Source organism: Pezoporus flaviventris, unplaced genomic scaffold, assembly GCF_033815535.1.
Source record: "Pezoporus flaviventris isolate CSIRO_AGI_PZ_B2104156 unplaced genomic scaffold, CSIRO_AGI_Pfla_v1 ptg000001l, whole genome shotgun sequence".
NCBI classification, from domain to species: Eukaryota; Metazoa; Chordata; class Aves; order Psittaciformes; family Psittacidae; genus Pezoporus; species Pezoporus flaviventris.
Genome location: NW_026892549.1, coordinates 1,332,037 through 1,344,205, shown reverse-complemented (window position 1 = coordinate 1,344,205; position 12,169 = coordinate 1,332,037). Strand labels below are relative to the sequence as shown.

General features: G+C 36.4%; 1 long non-coding RNA gene across 1 annotated transcript; it reads right to left on the bottom strand.

Annotated features, from left to right (window-relative positions):
• Positions 1–793: 793 nt before the first annotated feature.
• Positions 794–11,939, bottom strand: LOC133273084 (uncharacterized). Its single transcript, XR_009744650.1, has 4 exons — positions 11,642–11,939; positions 8,255–8,364; positions 3,151–3,236; positions 794–2,165 (listed from the first exon to the last, which is right to left on the bottom strand). It is a non-coding gene; the product is annotated as an uncharacterized LOC133273084 (long non-coding RNA).
• Between the last annotated feature and the right edge of the window lie 230 nt (positions 11,940–12,169).

Below are 12,169 nucleotides of genomic sequence, written 5' to 3'. Positions count from 1 at the left end.
CAGTACCTCAGAAGGATGATAAGAGGTAAAACAGAAACGTCTCCCTTCCCCCTTAGCTACAGAGGGAGATCAGATGAAGAGCTTAAATAGCTAAAGTTAAGGCAGCCAGGTGGATTATGAAACCTACCTGTAGTCCATCTCCTCGGTGACAGTATGATTCATTTACACAGTTCATAGGAAAGAAACAAATTTGTCAAAAGCAATAGCACAATCACACGTATTTAAAATGTACTTACTACCATCGATTTATTATCGCTTTCTTAATTGATTAATACTCTAGCCAATAATATCTATCTTAGGCCTCAGCCCCATAAGTGCATTTCACTTCTCAGTTGTCTTGTTAGAGATGAACTGCTCACCTGTTTACAATTAAGCATATGTTTAAGTGCTTGCTGGGTTGGAGTCTATTATTTTGTAGCTTAGATACAATTTATTCCTTTAATTGCACAAATTGTTGTTGCATCTATTTTTTATTTTATTATTATTCCTGCTTTGCCAAGCTTGTCCATCTGGGAGCAGGAAGCTTTCCTAATTTAAATTGGTCTAAAAATTTATTTTTTAAAGAGTGATTTCAGCAATTCAGTCAATCTTTATTTTTTGACTTGAATGTTTTTATTGTAGCTTGTGTGTTTAGAGCTACAAGTTGTGATAATCAAAATGTATCTGCTTCCCAGCTACCAGTGGCAAAATCTTTCATGCATAATCTAATTCATTTAAATAAAATAATTTTAAAATTACAATAGTAATGGTCTCTGCCATTCATGGAACTAGCAATATATATTCTCTGTTCCAGTTACAGAGAAAACAAACTCATTAAGATGATTGACTTTTGTTTTTTTTTCAGCAAGGAGTTCTGATCCAAAGTTTATATAATTATTGTGGTTTTAAAACATTTACTAGAGCTTAGTTAATTAGAGATATTTATGGTAAATATATTATTATTGAATTCTTTATTTTTTTTCTATTCACACTAAATAATATTATTTGCTATAAATTATCCAAAGAACCCTAAAGCCCTCCTCCCTGACTACTAATATAAAGCACACAAAAAGCAAAAAGAGTTGGCTCATTTTGAAAATGTAACAAATCTGATGTGAAAGTGAGCCAACAGTAAATAAAGGTGAGATAGCTCTTGTAAATAATTTGTCAATTTCTATTGGATCTATTTTGATCAGGATTTCTTGTTTGTATTAAAAGCTGACCTTCACACTTTAAACAACCCCAGAGCCTTTTGTTTGGATCCATAGTCTTGTTCTGACTCTTGACTCTAGCCCTAATACCTAAGTCAGTTGGCCTCACTTACTGCCAGTACCACTCCCTTGTTACAGTGATGTCAGTTGAAAGATTAATTTAAGACAGTAAATCCAATATACTGAAAACAATAAATTACACAAAATCTATTATCTAATAGTTCTGATTCCAACCTCACTTGCCTTAAACAGCTTGCTTACTTTTTTCTTTCCACTGCAGATCACGCATTCTTCTGGGATAACATTCAGGAAGAGCTTGCAAAGGTGACTGGTATCCTTCCTTTTAACCTGATAACATTATCAAGGGTAATTCAGACATCAGTTTCATCATTATCTAGTTTGCCTTAGCATTCCTGTTTGACTGACTATTCTTATGCAAACTCCCTTTGCTCTCCCACAGAAAGGTGCTGGGAAGATTTGGAAGTTTCTGACATAAAATACAATAGATAAAACCTTTCTGATTATATGTTCTGTTCCTTAAAACAAAAGCAAGATGAAGCAACTTTGATTTTAAAAAAGCATCCAGAAGGTGTTCTCTCCCACATCTATCAAATCCACAACCTCTATTGAATCTCTTCACTACCTTGTTACGAGAAATAGACCATGATACCTAAGTGACTCTTCTTGTGTCCCAAATACAAAAAAATACCAATACACTAGCACAGGGAAGGCTCCAAATCTGAAAGCTTTGCTAGTTTAGTTCATAAAGACTCCCTCACTCAGAAAGGGGGAAGAGGCAAGAAATAAAATCACATTAAAACTTTGTCACCTGCCTCACTGAGGACTGTTCCTTGACTGCAAGCTTGCTGGAATTCCTGAGAACTGTCATGTTCATGATATATCTTACTGGGATTTCAAAACTTTGCCAGATTTTTCACTGAATTTCAAAATTCAGATCAAATTTCTTTTCCATCCCTGTAACATTTTGGATGCTTGGTTCAGATGCATGTAGCTATTTTCTGTTTTCTGCTTATGTGGATTTGGCAACCACAAATTCATCTTAGGCTCTGAATTTGTGACAGTTTAGTTACCTTTCACTAATAAATGGAGTAATGAGTGGGAATATTCCATAAGCTTTGCACACTATATTTCCAAGAAACTTACCAAAATTTCTATGTGCCCCATCATGAGAAAAAAAGGGACTTGGCACATATGAAACAGCTTTTTTTAGTTTTTCATTATCAGTCAAAAAGGGAGCAGGGAAGTCAATCATGTGCTTGCTTTGGAAATTATTGTGAGGATTCCAGAAGCCTACTATTTATTAAAATATCTTAAAAACTGTAATTAATTATGTACTCTAATAGATGGGCCAGTTTATCCCTGTCTATAGCTGTGGTTGAACACATGGCCAATCTGGTGGAGTCACACAAAGTATTATCACATGATGAGAATACAACATTAACAGCACAAAATATTAGTGAAACCCAGAAAACATCTTCCATAAAACATACCTCTGCAAGGTTTTACATTAGCGATGACCATACAAGGTAGGCTTATGCAATGGTAACAGCTGCCCCAATTGCAATGTCATTCTCCTCAGTTCCCTTTACTGATAGCCTCATTTCATTTCCTTGGTAACTAAATTGAGTGACTCATTCACTACGAATTATTTGCAAGAGCTCTCTCACCTTCATTTACTGTAAGCTTGTTACCACTTCAGATTTGTTCTGTTTTCAGAATGATCCAACTCATTGCTTTTGGCATTTTGGATTTGTTTTTTCACAAACTGAGGAGGGTAACTTTCCAGTTTGGGAAAGTGCAGTTTTCTGCATGCATTAAATACATCATTACTACAATCTATTCTGATTAGTAATTGCTGATATTTATAATAGTCCTGTCCTGGACAAGGACTGAACTGCAGAAAATACAATACAGACAAATGCAAGAAAATGATTCTTACCTGTAACAACTCAGTCATTTCCACCAGCTGGCTTTATCAACTCTGCTAAGGACTTTCATAAAGATTCAGCAAAAAATAATAAAGACCTCAAAAGAGTTAAAGACCACAGTAAGTAATTTAAAAGTTAACTGTACATCTTTACAAAAGCCACTCTCAGAGTCATTAGTTTTTAGTAACAGTAAATCAATATGCATGTTTGATTTTGTAGTAAACAAATATTATATAGGAAAACAAAGCTTCTGGATATTATAGTGACATTATGGAACTTTTCAAACTATGCATGTGCTCTATTTTTTATATCACTATTTGGTGCACACCAAACAGTTAGTTTCTACTTGAAAAAAAAGAACAAGAGAACTAAAGTAGATGTTTACTGTATGTAAGCCTTCATCCATTGGAATCATATTATCTAAATGCCAGCTGCATCACTCAAATATTCTACCTTAAAAATAATGTGAGACCATGCACAGAGATAGTACACGCTTAGAAAACCAGGCATAAAGCGTAAGCCATTCTGAAAGAAAAGAGATGATCCCATTGAAATGTTTTTAATGTGAACTCTGCTATTCCAACCTGGATTCTTACCGAAATTCTACATACTGTACTCAGTTGCTGCAGATACTTAGCTGTTTCCAACTTCAGTAAATTACCAGTTTTCTTTGATTCATAGACAAATATTTGATCCATGGTTGACAACAGAATACTATGAAGACTTAGAATTTAAAGTTAGAATTGGTGGATTTCTCTTCACAGATTATATGACATTTTTATATGTCATTCAATGCTCTGACATCTTGAAATGTCCCTGCCAAATTTAGCAGAAAACAGAGTCTTAAAGTAAGCATCCTCTACAGTTTAATGAGTCACAGCCTTGTGTATGCAGATATCATGGTCATCAGCATGCTAGAAGGAATAAAGATAAACATCAAGACAACTCTACCAGATAAACCAACTAAATATCTTAAGCTGTGAATTTTTTTTCTTAACATATCACTATACAAGTGGCAGAAATGCATACTATTTCTACTACTTTGAAAGCAGAACAAGTCTGGAAATGCTGCAGCATCTCAACATCTTTACTAGGAATTTTGCAATACAGGATGTTCTCTCAAAACTCCACTTTTTGGAATTACATTAAAATCTGAATCCCAAAAACTCAAAGCCAAAGAAGGGCAGGGGGAATCAAGCCATTGCTTTATCATTTTTATTTATTTTAAGGCATTATTCACGGTCATTTCTTTCTCTGCATACTCTGATGATAATGACATTGAATCATAAGCTAAGGGAAGACATGAGACGTGAGACTTCTCTCTTGAATAAGGAGTTATAGATAAATTTAGTTTCTATATTGCAAAAATGTGCTTCTTGGAAAACAACCAGAGAACCTCCTACTCTTCCCCCCACTGCTCCTAATTTGTTGAATAGGAGCAGAAAGCTCTTTCCATGTGAGACATGGGGTCTTTACTGTATAGAATCCTTAAATGTTTTGTTCTCCCCATTTTTATCCCTTCATGCAGACTTCATACAGCTGTTGCATACTGCAGGTACAACCCTGGCAGTTTAAGAGGAGTGAGGATCTCTTTCCTGCCTAAGAGTGACAGGGCAGTGTGATCACAATCAGCATCACCTGGTTTGATATATGGCAAAAACTTGACCAAAATACAGTACAGTTATGAGAAAGACAAGAAAGAGAAGCATAACATGAGGAGATAATCTCGTATCTCCACATCCAGACAGATGTTTCATAGAATCGAAGTTACGTGGTCCAAAATGAGTGAGTGCATGGTGCCAGACTAACCTCATTTAACCAGCTAACTCTGAGAAACCAGAGCAAACCTTTTGTGCACAAAGCTGGGCTGAGTGTGGGAACTAAACCTGGATGTTTCTGTGCTGGAAGCCTGAGCCTCCAACACTTTAGCAAATGGGACAGTTTGAGTAGTTGGAAGTTTGCTAAGCTTCTCAAAGATCATTCCCTATAAAGGAATAAAGTTTCATGGGTTCAAATGCTCACATACCCATTGCAGCCTAAATAAAAAACTGAAAATATCCAGAAATACCCAAATAGAGGAACTCAACATTCCATGAAGGAAAGGCTTTGATATTTCCATTCCCTGTCACCATCTCATACCTTTGAGGAAACTAAGGAACCTGCATGAATATATATGTCAAATTCTTGCTTAAAACAGGGATCTGAAACTGTGAAAACAAGCTATAATTTCCAGCTAGGACTGCTAATGTTACCCTTCACTTTCTCAAAAGGACATTTTTCCATCCATTAATTCCATTTTATATGCAAAGAGAGGCATGAAAGAGAAATTGCTTATTGCAGATATTTTGTTTCAAATAAAAATCAAAAATATGTTTATCCTTAAAAAAAAAAAGGCAAAATCAAACTCATTTAATTTGTCCTACTCTGTCTGCATGGATTTTGCATTTATACATTTTTTTCCCAGGTACCATTTAGACCAATGTTATGATTTTAGAAATGCTGAATGTTTTATTGCAAAAAAAGAAAAAACCCCATCATTTGTGATCTGATATTTTCAAATCCAAAGGATGTAGTAGTTCTATATTCTAGCTCTGGGGATTTGGAATAGACTGCTCCTCATCTACTCCCGCTTTACTGAGGTCATTAGCTTGTTTATAGCTCCAATACTGTTGTCACACTACTGTGAGTAACAGTAGACTTCATACCCCCGAATAGATATGAGAAAATAAGCCACAGCATACTATAGCTACTCATATTTAGCTTCCAGAAACTGGGAGCAAACAGAAACCCCAAAGGGAACTATTGTAAGAGAACAGTATTTTCAATCTACATAACACTAGTGAGCTCCATCACAGTAACAAAAGGCAAACTGCCTAGGTAAGAATAAACTTGCATAGCATTATCCTTTGGATGGATGGATGTTCATTGATCTTCTGATATCCTAGATTAAAAAAAAAAAAAAAAAAAAAAAGGCAAAAAACCAAGCAATATCCCTCCCTAACATGGTAAACATTTAGCAAGGCAAGCAATCCTCCATTCCCCAGGCAGAGCAACAAATAGGCACAAGTCAGTTGCAAATTCAACCAGTACTACATCTACTCATAGTCTCATAGAGGTGTGATAATCCTAGAAACCACACAACTGTTTTCTACTGAAATTAGATATTCCCGTTATATATGGGAAGCTTTTTTTCAAGGAGGGGAGAACAAGAAGGTTTGACTTTGCCATTAATTAAATGTTTTTTTGAGGTATTTAATTAATTATCCTATCCACAAAACTCAGAGCAAACAAGTCTTCTTCTTCTTATGTAAATATCAGAAAACACAAACACACACAGTTTTTGGTTTTATACCATATGGGATGAAACTGTGCCCCAGACATGTTTTGATAAAGCTGATAAGATCAGCTATGCTCTTTTTTTAAAATACATTTTACATGCTCCTGCTCATTGATACAGAAGGGTAGAGAGTTGTTTGGACACAAGTAACTAGTCCCCCATTTTCTTGCAATTACAGGTTCCTATCCATCCTTTAGGAATTTCCAGCTGGCCATGAAGAATATACTGAACCATCACTGTCTTTGATACCTGTTTCTCTTGGCTTCTTGGTTACAAAACCACTAGTCACTCAAAACACCAACAAGAATCACAGGAACCAACGAAGGAAAGCACCTTCTAGCTAGCAGTTCTTACCCTCTTCTGATTTGCCATCCCCTTAAAAAAATACTCTATTACAAATCCCTGAGAAATAAATAATGGATTCTCATTTTTCCCTGGTCTTGAGGCTAAACATCACTTTTCCACTCAAACTGTCCAGCAACAGACTTCCAAACTTTAGAAGCCAAGTACATATTGATAACCAATAAGGACTGGAGGGTGCCTCCACTTGTTGCATTATCTTAAACACATCTAAAAAATAACAAACTTTTTTCTCCTCTTTTTTTCTAACGCTATGCAGTTGAAGTACTAGTCATAAAAGTAAAGCAAAGGCCTAGGAAAGATTTTCTCCACTTAAAAGCAGCCAGTGCAATAAAAAAAGCCTTAGAGGCCTGACCTAACCTGTCATTTGGGAAACCTAAGATTATTCCCCATTCATTATACATTTTTCTGTAATTGAATTTATTTTACCTGAATTAACAATTGATATCATTTCTTGTGGCAGAAACTCATCAACAGAACACTATTTTCTGTGTCAGGAGAACGAGGAGAGTGTTCTAGTTGTAATTTGTTTCTAGCCAAATAGTTGCATAAATTTCATTTGCTCTCTCCCTCTCCCATACTATTAGATAGTAAAATGCCAACACCAAAAACAATTATAAATATCATAATATGTAATCATACATGAATATAATTGCAGTCATTACAAATACTACTCATGCATTCACATGTGGCCCAGTGTCATGACAGATTAAAACATTAATCTTTAGTATACATTTGCCAATAATGCCTTATCAATCATGATGACCCAACAACAGAAGATTCAGAAAATGGAATTCAACACACTGAAACTGTTCACTGTGGGCCTGAAAATGACAGACTTGCAAACACTCAAGCATTAGAGACATTTGCTTTGGTGGAGTAATATGGCTGAATTAGATCTTTCTTGAATTGACATAATCTCTCAGAGCCAATGAATGGGTAAATGTAGCCAATGCAGTCTTACCTGGTGAGAAAGTGATCAATCATTAATCAGAAAGTTTTCCAGCTGAGACTAAGGTCCTAAAAATCTGCAAAGTTGGGATTTTTTGTAACCCCCTTTAAAATACTATGTAGGCTAGAAGTGAAACAAATAATTGCCCCCACTTTCTGGCACTGATAGCCATTTATACTGCAAAATTGAGATGATCAGCAACCAGTAAATGATTATTTCTTGGATGAATTTGTGCCTTAATTCTATGTGAAAAGAATGGTATATTTTTTCATACAACTTCATCTGAAAACAACTGGTATTTGATAGTTGTCATGATTACTATGCATTTATTATATATGAGTTTGTGACAATAACACAAAAGAACCATCTATGTCATAGTGAAATACTGATTGCCTTTTCAGTGTTACCTTACATGAAAATTTTTAATGAAACCCTTACAGAGATATGTAACTAATTCCCTACATACCTTTTTGATTCTCTAATCATCAAAAGTTAATGCTTCCTTTTTCCATTTGGGATGAGACTATCTCTGCAGTATTTGGGAATCTTCAAGCAAATTCAAGTGACTACCCCTATCTGCATAAAGGAGACAAAGACCTTCAGAAGCTGAGCTATTGAGAGTAAAAGAGACTTTTCTAAATGTTTTTTCATCTTCTCTTTGTCTGCACCTGCAATTGGAAATCAAAGTAAGCACTAATTCAGTTAGAAAAACAAACAGCAGACAATCAATTGCCAAAAGGAACCTAGCTGCTAATGTAAACATGGCTGAAATCTTATCCTATTACTTAATACCTTATTTGAGGAAAGTTCTTATCAGCTTCCCTTAGACCCAGTTGAAAGATTTCTCTTCTAGCATAAATTAGCATCTTTAATGTATATTCTAGGTGTTTTACTTAATTGCACACCCTAGATTTTCCATGTACAATTTCTTTCATCCTAAATAAACTTATGTTTAAGACTAGATGGTAGTAATAGTGGATGTGTCAATGCTGATGTATTATATATGCATCAACAGTTCCTTTAACACGTTAGTCATGTTCTCTGACTACAGTTCTTTAACATTTCCCATAAACACCTCCGGAAAAATGGTGTTCATATATTGGCATGAATTCAAATTTTAAGAACAACATTTCCTATTGGGAAAGATACCATATGATACTATTTTTCAGACCACTTGCAAAGAATTACTTGCTTCTGGATGGGTTGATTTTTTTTTTTTATGATGTCATATATGAAATACTTTCATATGGGCATCGCTTTATCTCATATTATTATACCTTCTCCAGTTTGTGTCCCAGCATACACTTACAAATCTGCAAACCTCCCATGAAAGTTAATATTCAGAAAAATTATTAAGATAATGTTTATCAAGTCAGTTTGGTATTGCCTGTGTGCATACTCCTGGCTTGTGACAGAATAACTTTACTTAACTATTCTCTATTGTAGGTTCCTTGCATTATTTTGTACTTGTCAGGAGCTAAGAGCCCTTACAAACCTGCTGCAGTTCAGCTGACAAGTGGCAACCTGAATGCAAATCCTTACTTGCATATTACAGACAAAGAAATTTAGCCTACTTTAAATGTACCCCAGTTACTATTGCTTACTGGTTTCTTGAAGCTGCCTGAGCCACTTGCTTTCTGAAAAAACAAAAACTAAATACAATTAACTTGAGCTAAGTTAACTTGAGCACACAACTTTTTGCCCCTAAGAAAAATGTTTTGTTCATACTTCCAAATGTTTAAATTTTTTTCCTCTCAGAAATATAGAAACAATGAAATCTGAACAATATGCTCACGCCTTTTAGCTTCTGGTTTAGACACCAATTCTACAGCTGACTGATTTGAAACAATAAAATGGTAAAAGCAGATCTTATCCTGAACCTTAGCTGCAGTGGTAAATACTCTCTTGCAGTTGTTTATCCCTTGGATACTTCCTTCCAAAATCCCTGACTCGGGCCTTCTTTTCATGAGTGAAGTGGGCTACTTCAGCCAGTTTACGATTCAATTTAAATGTTTCCCAACTAGATAAACACTTGGCAGCAAACAGCTGGTTTCAAACATTGCAAAGATTGGTACAATCCCCTTTAAATGGTGTCAAAAGATCTGCTGTTTTCTGCAATGCAAGACTCTAATTTACGATAGTGGCTGAAACACCCAAAATATTTCCCTCAATTACCTCCTGCCTTCTTTACTCTTATCTCACCTAGTCCGTAATCTCTTCAGAGTAGGAACTCTCTTTATTTTGAATTTTGCATGATAACAGGTAGGGTATCAAAGCTCAATGATTAACAGTGTAAAATACAATTCTCAGTAGAAAGCATACAAGACTGCAAAGGCTGGACCTTCTCTAACGAGGCCTACAGGAAACTTTGGGCATACTGTACAATAGTTAGGTACAAATTCCCATTTTAAGCAAGCATATGCAAAACATGAACACAAGTTGAGCGCATTTACACATATGAGGGCTAAGATTCCTTGTCACACAAGTATAACAAAGCTCCTCTATCTTTAAGAAGCTATAGTAAGTAGACTGCTTTTAGCTGTGTGTATATTTTTTTCCATAGATACATAATCACAGACTTCTAAGGAATACTATAATGGCAGCACCACCTAGTGGTAACAAACCACAGTACAGCATTTTCAGTGGTTTCCTTGAAGAAAATTACCTTGGAAATCATGGGGAAAAACCTCAGATGAAATTGCTTTTAAAATACCTACATGACATCTACATATTTTGGGTGGTTTTTAATTAGGAATGAACAGGAATAAATAATATTTTCAAGCTCTGGGTATGCATTTAATTATGTTCTGTGTTTACTCTTTGAAAAGGGAAAAAGATGAGTATTAATCACAGAGGGTAGAATATGGGGATAGGGGTTGTGCATAGGTATATACATATTTAAAAAATGAACATGTATTAGAATAGTTACTATTCATACCTTTCCATCTAACTTCACTATTTACTACTGCTGGTGTAAAATTTAGATGGAAACTTATATAAGACATACTGAGCAACTTTGGACCTCTGTCCATCATATTTGAAAAATCATGGCAGTCAGATGAAGTTCCCGATGACTGGAAAAAGGGAAATATAACCCCCATTTTCAAGAAGGGGAAAATGGATGACCCAGGGAATTACAGACCAGTCAGTCTCACCTCTGTGCCTGGCAAAATCTTGGAGCAGATTCTCCTGGAAGGCAGGCTAAGGCACATGAAAATCAACAAGGTGGTTGGTGACAGCCAGCATGGCTTCACTAAGGGGAAATCCTGCCTGACCAATTTGCTGGGCTTCTATGATGGGGCTATGGAACTGATGGACAGGGGCAGAGCAGCTGACATCATCTACCTGGACTTGTGCAAAGCATTCAACACTGTCCCACATGACATCCTTGTCTCTAAATTGGAGAGACATCAATTTGATGGATGGACCACTTGGGGGATAAAGAACTGGCTGGCTGGCCGCATGCAAAGAGTTGTGGTCAATGGCGCAATGTCCGGCTGGAGACCGCTTATGAGTGGTGTCCCTCAGGGATCGATGTTGGGACCGGTCTTGTTCAACATCTTCGTCACTGACATGGACAGTGGGATTGAGTGCGCCCTCAGCAAGTTTGCCGATGTCATCAAGCTGTGCGGTTTAGTTGATACACTGGAGGGAAGGAATGCCATCCAGAGGTCCTTTCCAGCCCTAACTATTCTATGATTCTATGACTGAAACACCTCAATGATCAAAACCAGTAACGGCGGGTTTTTTTTGGTATGTGGTGCAAATAGCACACATACTAGGTGCCCAAACTGCTCTTGCTTCATTTCATTTCTCTCCTCCTCCCCTTCCCTACATGCAGTCCACAGCTTACCTCTCCAGTTCCTTAACTTTGATCTCATGTATTCTTCCAGAGATTATTTGGTATAGCCCCAAAGCCTCCACTCTGCTATTCCTCGTCCCCAGTCTTCTGCTTGACAGCACAACTCTTCTGTTTCTATCTCTGAACACTCCCCCAGTGCCTACTTCTGCCAGGCGTACTACTCTCCATCTTCAGAGCCACATCAGTGCTGCGGTATAAGGACTTCGTAAGTTTCATTCACCCCGGCATACAATTTTGCTGAAGTTGTGACTACTTCACCACTGACCGCATAGATTCCTTCCACACCTATGAACCTACAAAAGAGTAAAGAAAAACAGAGGACAGAATACAGCTATTCTAATTAAATCATCACCTTAAACTCTCATTCTTCTGATGGCTCAAAATGTACTACTCCAGTTTATTCATTGTTAGCTGGTGATACTCGTTTTGGGCAAGTATTGCCCTTTACCTTAAGGAGTAAACACCTCAACCTGAAGGTATGAAAAAAGAACATTTCTCTCCTCCCTCAATATCCACTTT